Here is a 14876-nt window from a genome sequence, read left to right as displayed (position 1 = left end):
GATGCCTCCTCCACCAGCCTGGCCGCACTGTCAGAGGCAGCTCCACAGGGCACCCAGGTGACTGATGGGTGGGAAGATGGCACAGAGGACGACTGGCGCGTAGGGGGTCCAGTTGAGGAGGGGGTCGGAGCAAGCCCCATCAGACGGAGGAATCCGGTCTGGGTGACCTGTCCCAGCAGGCTGACGTGGTCAACGAGCCATTCGAGATGACGTGCAGTCTCTCCATGAAAAGACTGCAGGTCACCTCGCATGGCCCGTTGACGCAACGCCACACCAGCCAGGACAGGCTCAACCCGGACCTGGATAGCCACGTCCGCAGGCAGAGGAAGGCCAGTTGACGTCAGCTCATCCCCTGCCTGAAAACGGGTCTGGACGTAGGCATCCCTGCTGGTGCAAGATGATGCAGGGACAGGATCGGGGACAGGATTGCACACAGGCACCTCCGCGGCGGCCTGTGCTGCCTCCTGTCCCTGGTCCTGGACTGCACCACTAGCACCAGTGGGATCCCCACCTCCAGACCCCGTCTCTGGTGCTTGCACGGCCTCCTCCTCCACCAAACCCCCCACCAACATGGATGACTCTGTGCCATCTTCCCCTGTTGGGCCCTGTGGGGTCCCAGCTGCCCCTTCTGCTGCCGAGGAGTCCAACTCCAACCTCCGCCTCTTGGACCTCCCCCCGGCAGCTGCGGCCTGGGACGCGGCACCGGACTCCTCACTCCCCGACGAGATGACAACACGGGAGGGGAGCCGGGCCTTGCGTCTCCGGCTGGCGGTGGGATCCCCGCCGCTGTGCTCCACAGCACCTTCTCCGCCCTCTTCATCAGTTGACGCTGCAGACAGGGAGAAACAAAACACAGGCATCAGGGCACTGTACAATGGACACATACACACATGACAGTTGCACATGAGTGGCATTGGCAAACCTCAGACATGTCATCACAATCCCCAACACACATGTCATTGCAACTCGCACACATGAGCCATACCACAGCCATATCGCAACTGCCACCACCATCCATACACATACAACAGCATGAGCAGCCAAAGGTGACCCAGACATCACATGCAACACAGGAAGTGCACCACACATGTACACACACCACCACACTTGCATGCATGTGTACACCTCTGCCAAGTGTCGCACTGTTCAGACGGGCATCCATGTCACATCTGCCAATCAGGCTTCCACATACCGCAGTCACATGCATCCATGTTGCATCACTGTTGCACCCTTGTCAAATACACACACATGCACATGTACACAGTGCTCATACATGCAGCCGAAAACAACATACATGCGTGACATCACGGACATGTCTACTTAAATACACATTCATCCAAACATGTGTGCACACACAACTGCATTTGGCATGCAAGCCTACACACACAAGCACCATCCATGTCTCACACATTACAGCCCTCGCATGTGTCAGCCCCACGGCCCTGGACACCCCCACCCATACTCGACCCCATACAAACAGATGTGCAACCTGCACACTACTGAATAATCACCACACGCACTGCTCACAATCAGGATGCATGTACACTCACCGCTCGACTCCAGACGGGTCTGCTTCTCCAGGACCTGGACGTGGAGCGCTGGGGATATGCGTTCCAGGACCCTCATCTGTTCTTCCGACAAGTGGCCCCGGCGCCCCTTGGCATCCGCTGCCTTCAAGAGGCGCCGGGCCTTGTTCAGGGTCCTGGACCTGAAGTCCTCCCAGCGCTTCCTGACATGTTGGAAGTCGCAGACTGCCACCCCCTCCGCGTTGATGGCAGTCACGATGTCAGTCCAGATCCGAGTCCGTCCTTCCTTGTCGGCGCGTGAACTTCCGAAGAGGGCATCATACTGCCCCAGGACTTGCTCCACCAGGACACCAACTTCGGTGGCACTGAAGCTGGTGCCCCTCTGCCTCTCTGGCCGGGGGTTGTCAGTGGTCACAGATGGGGTTTGCCCCGACATGACAACCCCAGAGGCAGGAGTGGATGGGCAACTGGGTCCTGGGGCTGGGCTGTGGAGCGATGGAATACCAGTCGGGAGTCTTCGGTTCCAGCAGGGGTGGTCACAGCAACAGCACCCCTGGCTGATGTGCAGGCAGCAAATGGCAGTGCACGTGGGCAGCAGGCAGTCAGGCAGCAGCAGATGGCAGGTGGGACCATGCTCGGGGCTCTGGGGGGCAGTAGTTCGGCCTTCTGGGCAGGAGCGTGGTCTTCCGTGTGCATACGCGTGCCCAGCTTGATACGGAGTGATTTGGCACGTGAAAAGTCTGCACGTCAGCGTGAAATTCGAGGAAAGGCCCTTAGCGCGTAAGCGCGTCAGCACGCATACGCGATTCTATTGGACCAAAGGCCCTCAGCGCGTAAGCGCGTCTGTGACGTGACCCGCACGAGTGTTTCCCACACCGCACGTGATGACAGAGCACACATGGAAAGACTGCATGTCAGAGTGTCATCGCGTGTTATTGTATAGCACGTCAGAGTGTCATCGCGTGTTATTGGACAGCACGTCAGAGTGTCATCGCGTGTAATTGGACAAAAGTGCGCGTACATGCGATTGGCCTATGTACGTGTATATCAGGGGTGCGCGGGCACTTACACACGCAAGTACGTCAGCGCACCTGTATCCCGGGGTGCGCGGGAATTTCCACACGCTATTGGACTGGGTACTGGATTTCAGGGGTGCGCGGGTCACACGCTCGCCTACAAAACGCGCAACGCATTAATTTGCGCGCTAACAAAATAACAAGCTCATACCCAGGATGAACATACCGTTCCTAGCAGCAGTGGGCGTGGCCTACCAAAGGAGGAGGAGGAGGATAGTCAGGGCCAGAATATTCACACCCAGAACCAGCCTTTTCGGGATGCCTGATGACCAGGTGCATGGGAGGTACAGGTTTCCACCACACATTATACTGGACCTGGTGAGTGAGTGGGAGGATGACCTCACATCACCCACCCTGTGCTCCCAAGCACTCAGCCCCCTGGAGAAGGTCCTCAATGTACTGCACTTCTTGGCCACAGGATCATTTCAGCGGACAAGTGCCATTGTGGGTGGGGTATCACAGGCCACCCAGTCACGCTGCCTACACCAGGTCTTGAACATCATCACTGCACGCCCATCAGTCCGCAGGCACATATACCTGCCCAGAACACCTGCAGAAAGGCATGCTGCCGCCCTGGATTTTTACGGTGTGGCACGATTCCCCAAAGTGCTAGGTGCCATTGACTGCACCCATGTGGCTCTACGTCCCCCCAGGGCATCAGAGCACATCTATAGGAACCGCAAGCACTGGCATTCCATCAACGTGCAGGTAGTATGTAATGCCAAGGGAATCATCACCTCAGTATTTGCCAACTATCCCGGGTCAACCCACGACAGCTTCATTTACCGAATGTCCACCCTAAGCCGGGACCTAGAAGCTGGGCGGCATGGCGATACATGGCTGCTTGGTGAGTATGAATGCCACTGCACATGCATGCATGTCAGATACTGAGCAAGGTCACAACCCCACCAATGATACCAATCACCACCTCCACAGGGGACAGTGCCTACCCTCTCAGCCCCCACATGATGACGCCAATTCGGAACCCCACCACGCCACCCCAGGTAAGATATAACACAGCCCACATTACAACCCGGGGCATAGTGGAGCGCACATTCGGAGTGCTAAAGTCACGCTTTCGCTCCCTTGACCGTTCTGGCGGGCAGCTGTTGTACGCTCCCCCAGTAGTGTGCATGATCATAGTGGCAGCATGTGTCCTGCACAATGTTGCAACACGCCGGGGCCTGGCCATGGACATGGTGGTGGCCCCACATCCCCAACCACATGCACAGCCGCTGCGCATGGGAGGGGAAAGGGCACGGGGGGAGGCAGCCCGTACACAGCTAGTGGCTAATTACTTCACATAGAAATGACACCCCTGTGGAGTGCACACTGCCCTGGCACATTCCATCTGACAATCAATGATGACTCAACCTGACACTGATCCTGAATGTCTGGAGAATGAACCGTGAAAACCATATCAGCCTGAGATTGTTCACCTGGAAGTGTCACAATGAGTGCATCCCTACCCGCACAGACACCACCAATGCAGTTTTGTGAAGTAACACATTCAAGCAGCTAAAATGAATACCCACTTGCAAAATGCAACAAGAGGACAGTGCCATGTCAGCCAACCCATCCCCAGCACCGCCACACGGCACACCGTGCCATGTCATGCTATTTGCAGGTAAACAAACTACTCCCCACAACATGACACTAGTGTCACAATGTAGAGTGTCCCTAATTGAAACTTGCAACACCTGAAATGCTCACAGTAATGCAGGACCAACAACAAACTTGAGCAGGTACTACCATCAACATGACATCACAAATGTTATATATTAGTAGTATCACCACCTGGAAATGCCTGCACTCCCACCACTACCAACTGGGCAGTGATGGCGCCATGTAGAGTTGTAGGTGCACTGCTGCCAACATGGACCCCATCTCCAAACTAGAGGGCCTTGTGTAGACATGAGGAACGGACCTGCAAATTGGGAGGAAGACACAGATGATGAGTTACACATCAATGCAACATGCAGTGTACAACACAACAGCAATATGCACTAGGAATGTATACACAGTATTGACTAGACTACCCACACATGTAGTGGGAGTCCAATGTCACCATGTACGTCAATGTCACTTGGGCACACCCTTTGCAAGCCCATGGAAACGGGAAGCAGGAGGGGTGTGTGTGACTCTAACCCAAGCATCTGAACCAAATACATGACAAGCCTGCATGTGCCCAGCCACAATGCAGCGTATGCCCACAGGAACCACGGAAGCCAACAAATTGTCCCAAAAAAATGGGGAAAAAAAAATTAAAAATAAAAATAAAAATAAAAATAAAAAAAAATAAAAAATGGCCATTGATGGGCCCAGGGGGGTTGGGGAGGTCACCCAGGAGGTCCGAGGACAGGATGCACACCAGAACCCACCTGCGTGGATCCTGGGAAAAAAAAACACCTCCATGGGCTCATGGCCCACACGGCTACCCTATTGTGGGAGTATCACTGCTGTCGCTATTATCACCCTGTGCAGCTGCATCCGGAGGTGGTTGCACTATGGGAGGCAGCCCACGCAAGGCCCTAGTCTGCTCCTCCATGGCTGCAAGCATGCGGGTGTGGTAGGTCTGGTTCTGGAGGATGTGTGTGCGGAGGTCCCCATGCAACAACTCACGGGATGCCCGGACCTCCGCCCTCGTTGCCTGCATCTCAGCTGAGAGCGTACGGGTGAGACGCTCCAGCTGCTGTTCTGTCCTTTGGTGTGCTGAAGCCTCAAGCTCAACAAGAGTCGTCCTGAGGTGAAGGAGCTCCTGCCTCAGGGCTTCCCTGTGGGCCTGGGACTCAATGGAGATGGCCTCCTGCAGAGTCGCCAGTGCCGCCCGCCTGTCCCTGTTGGACCCCAACATGTCCTCCCTGTGTGACTGGCAGATGGAGTCGGTTGCCTGCTCTAGTCGCTCCATCAGCCTTTCAGGGGGGACAATGGAAGTGGCCACCCTATCCATGGCCTGAGCCATCATCTCGGATGATGCTGCCTGTTGTGTTGCCATACCGTAAATGGATTGCTCCCATGCGGTATTGCCAGATGGCGTACGGCCACCACGTCGGCGGGCACCACACCTGTCTGGGGCAAGGCGAACTGCGCCTTGCTGTGCCGGCACTGCCTGAGGCTGCAGGACTGCATTCCCCCTCTGATCTGCTGGCCCAGGAACAGGATCAGATGTCGCGGAGTGTGACCCTGCATCCGTAACCACCAAAGGCGTAGCTGCCAACACTCACATCCCCATTGAGGGTTCTGACCCTGGTGCAGGTGGGTGGGACAGAACAGAATCCCTCCCTGGAACACTCACCTGCGACGGCACGTAGGTCTCATTATCCGAATCAACACCTGAGTACAGCTCGGGGGAGGTGCAGCCAAAGACACCCCTTGAGAGCACGACCTGCAGCACTTGTGGGTTCTCACCCACCACCACACCACGTCCCTCACTGGTGGTTGGTCGGCCCTCGGACCCCTCCTGGGTCTGCACCATCTCCACAACCCCAGCAGTATCAGGTGCGTCTTCCCCTGCAAAGACATAAAAACAAAGAAATGGAAACAGGCATTAGCACCATGGCACACAATGAGGGCTGAGAAGCAAGAGAACCAGTACTTGATTGACACATGTCCCACATGACTAAAACCCTCCCATGCATGCACCCTCACTGCATATGAAGGGCAGGCAAATGGCACACACTGATGACACCAAGATGGAAGAGGAACACATTTTCTGCATGCTGCCTGGCAGTGGCATCACACATTGGCCTGTGATTGCCAGGTGAAACACACATGCCATCACACAGATGGCATGTACCATTGCTATTGAGTGAAGATGGAAAGGAGGGCAGCACCTATTCATTCAGTCCAGTTCCCGCATGTAATAGCTTTTCTAATTCAAACAGGTCAGATTTTTCACCTGGAGCTGCCAGTCCAAAATGGTCCAATTGCACAGGGACATGTGTGAACAAATGATATCCAGGTAACAAAGTCACTCCACTTTACCATAGCCATGTCAGACATGTGACTAGAGGACTGCGAAATGCCTAGTAAAAGTGGTGGAATGCAAACAATCTGACTGAATGAACAGTGAAAAATAAGCAACAATGTTGTGGCAAGGTGACACTTCAAGGGCAACTGGCGTGCAGTTGGGCTAGATGTCTACTGTTGGCAGAAGGGATACTGCTATGGCCAAATGCAGCTGCGCAGGATGTATTGCATGAAGCACATGGCTGACCCATACGACTCAGGCGCACACACTCTCACCTGGCACACAAACAGAAGCCCTCACACACACCATGCACATGGATGACACACCCATGCATGTGCACTCAACGGACAATGCCTCGTAATCAGGCAGATCTCCCACGCCTTGGATCTGTTCCTCCGTGACGTAGGTCCCAGCGACTGACTCATGTGGAGTGAGTTCCATGTCTACTACTGGAGACCCACCTCCAGTCACTAGAGTTGCGGCATGACTTGAGGCCAGCTTACTCTTTGCCCTGCGCTTTAGGTCATTCCAGCGCTTATAGCAATCATTGGCTGTGCGCCTCACGATTCCAAGGGCACTTACGATGTCCGCAACGGTCTGCCAGTGTGCCTGGCGTTGTGCAGGTGTGGTCTTGGATCCTGCAACAATGACCATCTCGTTATCATGTGCGGACACATACTCGACAAGTGCATTCAGTTCGTCATCCGTGAAGCTGGGCTTCCTCGACGGGCCGGACTGTGTAGCCGTGTCTGGGGCATCAGCCTGTGCCGGACGAGCACTCTTCCTCTTCCGCTTGGAAGGTGGTGGTGATCCTGAGTGTCCTGCGCCGCTCTGGACACTAGGGGCAGGAGCCCTGGTGGACTCTGTATCAGGAGTGTGGGATTGCACACTCAGCATGGGAGTTGGTGCAGGCATTGGCTCAAGTGTAATGGTGTCAGGGGGAATGTCAGCAGGATGGACTAGGACCGACACTGTCCTGGCTGGGTGTGTGAGAGCTGGGGTGGATGGAGCCGCAGCTGCCCCTGCAGTCTCTCCGCCCTGCCTACTTGGGGCAGCAGATGACCTTGCTGCCCCAGGTGCACGTGGCATGATGACATCAACGTGCACCAGCGCACGTGTCATAGGCCTGCTGACCTGGAAGTCAGCCATGGAGTCAGCCAGGTCTGGTGCCACAATGGGCTGGTCCAACAAGGGCTGAGCATGGATGGTGTCAGCCACATCAGCCTCAACGGGAGGGGGGGGGGATTATGGGTACCCTTGACTGGTCCTCCACACATGGGGGGACAGGCTCAACCTGCAAGTAACGACCACGTACCCTACCGGATCCACCACGGCTACCACTTGTGGCTCTTCCACCTTTGCCACCCTTACGGAATCCTCGCCTCCCAGCCATGGCACTGATGTTAATGTGCGTATGGGAGTGGCTGTAAACTATTGTCCTGGGCAATTGGGGGTCAAAGGGGTTGGGTACCAGATGGTAATTGTACCCTAGTGCTCTTGCAAGGCTGAATGTAACCCCTGGGGAAAGATGACGGGTCACGCTACGCACAGGAGCCCCAAAAAAGGGAGATGACGTGCACGCAACCCCTCCTAGACCACGTGTGCAGAAAGAAAAACCTGCACTACGCTGTGGCACCCAGTAACACAAGAATGAATGTATGCGTGTCACACGCAGCCTAGAATGACCTCTGAAGGGGTAGGCTACACACGGGGCAAGCACAGATGTTAGATACGTGCGTGACTCACCGTCTGCCAGGTAAAAGAGCGTGAAAAAGGAGCGCGTTTGGTTGGCAACACCCCCGCCAAAAGAAGATTTGTAAGCTGTCTGAGGAGACAGGACAACAGTAGAAGGGAACACTGTTTGAGGGAACAGGCCCAGGTAAACCAGTAAAAGAGAAAAAAGAGAAAAAGCTGTCAGAGGTAACAGGGAATACGAACTTGAAACGCTGTGAAGTAAATCGCGTGTGAAATGACAAGAAGTACAGAATTCACCCACTCGCTCTCCACGAAAAGCACGTACAAGGAAATGGTGTTCTAAACGTACCTTTTATACAGGCCCACACGTCCAGCGTCACTTACGCGGCGTGTACGCGCTAGGGCCATTTCCACCAATTACACGCTATGTCACTTCTGCGTGTAGGGCCATTTCCACCAATTACACGCTTTGTCACTTCTGCGTGTAGGCCCATTCCCACCAATTACACGCTTTGACACTCGGACGTGTCTTTCATTTTTTTCACACGCAACATTTTCAAACGTGTGCCCAATTCAACGTGCACGTGACTTCATAGACGCGCATACGCTGGCGACGCGTTTACGCGCTAAGGGCCTTTCCTCGAATTACACGCAGACGTGTTGGATTTTTCACGTGCAAAATCACTCCGTATCAAGCTGGCCACGCGTAAGCACACGGAAGACCACGCTCCTGCCCAGAAGGCCGAACTACTGCCCCCCAGAGCCCCGAGCACGCTCCCACCTGCCATCTGCTGCTGCCTGACTGCCTGCTGCCCATGTGCACTGCCATTTGCTGCCTGCACATCAGCCAGGGGTGCTGTTGCTGTGACCACCCCTGCTGGAACCGAAGACTCCCGACTGGGATTCCATCGCTCCACAGCCCAGCCCCAGGACCCAGTTGCCCATCCACTCCTGCCTCTGGGGTTGTCATGTCGGGGCAAACCCCATCTGTGACCACTGACAACCCCCGGCCAGAGAGGCAGAGGGGCACCAGCTTCAGTGCCACCGAAGTTGGTGTCCTGGTGGAGCAAGTCCTGGGGCAGTATGATGCCCTCTTCGGAAGTTCCCGCGCCGACAAGGAAGGACAGACTCGGATCTGGACTGACATCGTGACTGCCATCAACGTGGAGGGGGTGGCAGTCCGCGACTTACAACATGTCAGGAAGCGCTGGGAGGACTTCAGGTCCAGGACCCTGAACAAGGCCCGGCGCCTCTTGAAGGCAGCGGATGCCAAGGGGCGCCGGGGCCACTTGTCGGAAGAACAGATGAGGGTCCTGGAACGCATATCCCCAGCGCTCCACGTCCAGGTCCTAGAGAAGCAGACCCGTCTGGAGTCGAGCGGTGAGTGTACATGCATCTTGATTGTGAGCAGTGCGTGTGGTGATTATTCGGTAGTGTGCAGGTTGCACATCTGTTTGTATGGGGTCGAGTATGGGTGGGGGTGTACAGGGCCGTGGGGCTGACACATGCGAGGGCTGTAATGTGTGAGACATGGATGGTGCTTGTGTGTGTAGGCTTGCATGCCAAATGCAGTTGTGTGGGCACACATGTTTGGATGAATGTGTATGTAAGTAGACATGTCCGTGATGTCACGCATGTATGTTGTTTTCGGCTGCATGTATGTGCACTGTGTACATGTGCATGTGTGTGTATTTGACAAGGGTGCAACAGTGATGCAACATGGATGCATGTGACAGCGGTATGTGGAAGCCTGATTGGCAGATGTGACATGGATGCCCGTCTGAACAGTGCGACACTTGGCAGAGGTGTACACATGCATGCAAGTGTGGTGGTGTGTGTACATGTGTGGTGCACTTCCTGTGTTGCATGTGATGTCTGGCTCACCTTTGGCTGCTCATGCTGTTGTATGTGTAGGGATGGTGGTGGCAGTTGCGATATGGCTGTGGTATGGCTCATGTGTGCGAGTTGCAATGACATGTGTGTTGGGGATTGTGATGACATGTCTGAGGTTTGCCAATGCCACTCATGTGCAACTGTCATGTGTGTATGTGTCCATTGTACAGTGCCCTGATGCCTGTGTTTTGTTTCTCCCTGTCTGCAGCGTCAACTGATGAAGAGGGCGGAGAAGGTGCTGTGGAGCACAGCGGCGGGGATCCCACCGCCAGCCGGAGACGCAAGGCCCGGCTCCCCTCCCGTGTTGTCATCTCGTCGGGGAGTGACGAGTCCGGTGCCGCGTCCCAGGCCACAGCTACCAGGGGGAGGTCCAAGAGGCGGAGGTTGGAGTTGGACTCCTCGGCAGCAGAAGGGGCAGCTGGGACCCCACAGGGCCCAACAGGGGAAGATGGCACGGAGTCATCCAGGTTGGTGGGGGGTTTGGCGGAGGAGGAGGCCGTGCAAGCACCAGAGACGGGGTCTGGAGGTGGGGATCCCACTGGTGCTAGTGGTGCAGTGCAGGACCAGGGACAGGAGGCAGCACAGGCCGCCGCGGAGGTGCCTGTGTGCAATCCTGTCCCCGATCCTGTCCCTGCATCATCTTGCACCAGCAGGGATGCCTACGTCCAGACCCGTTTTCAGGCAGGGGATGAGCTGACGTCAACTGGCCTTCCTCTGCCTGCGGACGTGGCTATCCAGGTCCGGGTTGAGCCTGTCCTGGCTGGTGTGGCGTTGCGTCAACGGGCCATGCGAGGTGACCTGCAGTCTTTTCATGGAGAGACTGCACGTCATCTCGAATGGCTCGTTGACCACGTCAGCCTGCTGGGACAGGTCACCCAGGCCGGATTCCTCCGTCTGATGGGGCTTGCTCCGACCCCCTCCTCAACTGGACCCCCTACGCGCCAGTCGTCCTCTGTGCCATCTTCCCACCCATCAGTCACCTGGGTGCCCTGTGGAGCTGCCTCTGACGGTGCGGCCAGGCTGGTGGAGGAGGCATCCCTGCCACAGTCGGGAGTCGGACGTCCAGCAGGGGTGGCCACATCAACAACTGCACCCCAGCCGGCGGAGGATGTGCAGGCAGCAGGAGGCAGTGCACGGGCAGAGGCAGAGCAGCAGCAACAATGTGGTGGGGGCCATGAAGGCTCGGGGCCTTCAACATCGGAGGGGCAGGCATCGGCCGGAGGGCAGGAGGACCCAGGACAGAGAGTGTCTTCCGTGTGGCAGCGGTTGGGCCACGCCATAGGTGCGGAGCGGCGGCGGGCGGAAGAGGCGCGGCTCACAATGGTCAGGGCGGAGAACTCCATGCGGAGGGCCCTGAGGCGGGCCGAGTGCCTCGAGGCAATCCGCAGGGGGTTGGAGGAGGACACGGCGTCGTCCCTGCGGACCCTCGGGGCCATGGAACAGGACCGCCTCCGGGACATCGAACAGGAGTTCGATGATGCCCTGGCCCGGAACACCACGGAGTGAGCCGCTGGACTTGCCCGCCGCCTTTGTATATAGTTCTTTAGTATTAGGTTTCCTTTGTTTGTTCTTATGATTTGGAGTCGACGGACACTGCTCCACTTTTTGTATATAGTTGCATTTTAGTTAGGGTTTTTTGTAGGTTTCCTTTGTTCAGTTGGGCTCATGGACCCTTCGATGTTTTTGGATTGATTTTATTTTTCATTTGACTTTGGACGACATTATTTTGGATTAGGATTTGGTGTTTTTATTTTTTTAAACGGACATGCAGCTTATCTTTTTTTCATTCCCATTGTAGTTTGTTTCATTTCTTTTGCATTCTTTCTTTTTTTTAATACAATTTTGTTTTCATACTTCACTGTGTGGTATCATCTCATTGGTTTCATGCATGTCATGTTGGGTGTTTTCCCATTCAATTGCAACCATTGTGTGTGACGGACATGGGTTCATTAGCTTTATGAACATTGGGGGTGTAACATGTAATTTCCATTTCCATGTGGGTGAATGGGTTACTTGGTAGGGCTTTTTGGCTGTGGAGGCTGACCATAACGCACATGATTGGGGATTGTGAGGACCTGGTGGAGGCTGCCCATGGTGGCAGGGGGGTGGGGGTGGTGGGAGACATGAGTGGGGGCCTGGTGGGGGCTGCCCATGGTGGCAGGGGGGTGGGGGTGGTGGGAGACATGAGTGGGGGCCTGGTGGAGGGTGCCCCTGCACTGCTGGGGGGTGGGGGTGGTGGGAGACATGAGTGGGGGCCTGGTGGGGGCTGCCCATGGTGGCAGGGGGGTGGGGGTGGTGGGAGACATGAGTGGGGGCCTGGTGGAGGGTGCCCCTGGTGGCTGTGGGGTGGGGGTGGTGGGAGACATGAGTGGGGGCCTGGTGGAGGCTGCCCCTGCACTGCTGGGGGGTGGGGGTGGTGGGAGACATGAGTGGGGGCCTGGTGGAGGGTGCCCCTGGTGGCTGGGGGGTGGGGGTGGTGGGAGACATGAGTGGGGGCCTGGTGGGGGCTGCCCATGGTGGCAGTGGGGTGGGGGTGGTGGGAGACATGAGTGGGGGCCTGGTGGAGGCTGCCCCTGCACTGCTGGGGGGTGGGGGTTGTGGGAGACATGAGTGGGGGCCTGGTGGAGGCTGCCCCTGCACTGCTGGGGGGTGGGGGTGGTGGGAGACATGAGTGGGGGCCTGGTGGAGGCTGCCCCTGCACTGCTGGGGGGTGGGGGTGGTGGGAGACATGAGTGGGGGCCTGGTGGAGGGTGCCCCTGGATGCTGGGGGGTGGGGGTGCAGGGGGACATGAGTGGGGGCCTGGTGGAGGGTGCCCCTGGTGGCTGGGGGGTGGGGGTGGTGGGAGACATGAGTGGGGGCCTGGTGGAGGCTGCCCCTGCACTGCTGGGGGGTGGGGGTGGTGGGAGACATGAGTGGGGGCCTGGTGGGGGCTGCCCATGGTGGCAGGGGGGTGGGGGTGGTGGGAGATATGAGTGGGGGCCTGGTGGGGGCTGCCTATGGTGGCAGGGGGGTGGGGGTGGTGGGAGACATGAGTGGGGGCCTGGTGGAGGGTGCCCCTGGTGGCTGGGGGGTGGGGGTGGTGGGAGACATGGGTGGGGGCCTGGTGGAGGGTGCCCCTGGATGCTGGGGGGTGGGGGTGCAGGGGGACATGAGTGGGGGCCTGGTGGAGGGTGGCCATGGTGGCTGGGGGGTGGGGGTGGTGGGAGACATGAGTGGGGGCCTGGTGGAGGGTGCCCCTGGATGCAGGGGGGTGGGGGTGCAGGGGGACATGAGTGGGGGCCTGGTGGAGGCTGCCCCTGCACTGCTGGGAGATGGGGTGGTGGGAGACATGAGTGGGGGCCTGGTGGAGGCTGCCCCTGCACTGCTGGGGGGTGGGGGTGGTGGGAGACATGAGTGGGGGCCTGGTGGAGGCTGCCCCTGCACTGCTGGGGGGTGGGGGTGGTGGGAGACATGAGTGGGGGCCTGGTGGAGGGTGCCCCTGCACTGCTGGGGGGTGGGGGTGGTGGGAGACATGGGTGGGGGCCTGGTGGAGGCTGCCCATGGTGGCAGGGGGTGGGGGTGGTGGGAGACATGAGTGGGGGCCTGGTGGAGGGTGCCCCTGGTGGCTGGGGGGTTGGGGTGGTGGGAGACATGGGTGGGGGCCTGGTGGAGGGTGCCCCTGCACTGCTGGGGGGTGGGGGTGGTGGGAGACATGAGTGGGGGCCTGGTGGAGGGTGCCCCTGCACTGCTGGGGGGTGGGAGTGGTGGGAGACATGAGTGGGGGCCTGGTGGGGGCTGCCCATGGTGGCAGGGGGGTGGGGGTGGTGGGAGACATGAGTGGGGGCCTGGTGGTGGGTGCCCCTGGTGGCTGGGGGGTGGGGGTGGTGGGGGACATGCATTGTTGATCAGTAGTGCAAGGTGACATGTGGGTTGGCTGGGGGGCATCCCCATGGTGGATGGGCTGCCTGCGGGACATGAGCAGGGGTGCAGGGTAGTCCCCTGTGGTGTGGGCTGCCTGCAGGGGCCGTGGAGGTTGTGGAGCGTACACCTGGGAGGACCCACACGGCCAATTCACGTGTGGTACTCCCCAGAACCCCTGAAATACACATACCCTGCTGAAATCGCGTGTGGAACTTCCCGCGCACCCCTGAAATACACGTACCCTGCTTGCACTGGGCCAATCGCGTGTGGAACTTCCCGCGCACCCCTGCAATACACGTACCCTGATGAAATCGCGTGTGGAACTTCCCGCGCACCCCTGAAATACACATACCTTGCTGAAATCGCGTGTGGAAATTCCCGCACACCCCTGAAATACACGTACCCTGCTCGCATGGGCCAATCGCGTGTGGAACTTCCCGCGCACCCCTGAAATACACGTACCCTGATGAAATCGCGTGTGGAACTTCCCGCGCACCCCTGAAATACACATACCCTGCTGAAATCGCGTGTGGAACTTCCCGCGCACCCCTGAAATACACGTACCCTGCTTGCACGGGGCCAATCGCGTGTGGAACTTCCCGCGCACCCCTGAAATACACGTACCCTGCTTGCACGGGGCCATTCGCGTGTGGAACTTCCCGCGCACCCCTGAAATACACGTACCCTGCTCGCACTGGGCCAATCGCGTGTGGAACTTCCCGCGCACCCCTGAAATACACGTACCCTGATGAAATCGCGTGTGGAACTTCCCACGCACCCCTGAAATACACATACCCTGCTGAAATCGCGTGTGG

This window comes from Ambystoma mexicanum, chromosome 2q, assembly GCF_040938575.1.
Source record: "Ambystoma mexicanum isolate Mex_15411 chromosome 2q, UKY_AmexF1_1, whole genome shotgun sequence".
NCBI lineage: Eukaryota > Metazoa > Chordata > Amphibia > Caudata > Ambystomatidae > Ambystoma > Ambystoma mexicanum.
Note: the sequence above shows the minus strand (reverse complement) of the source record.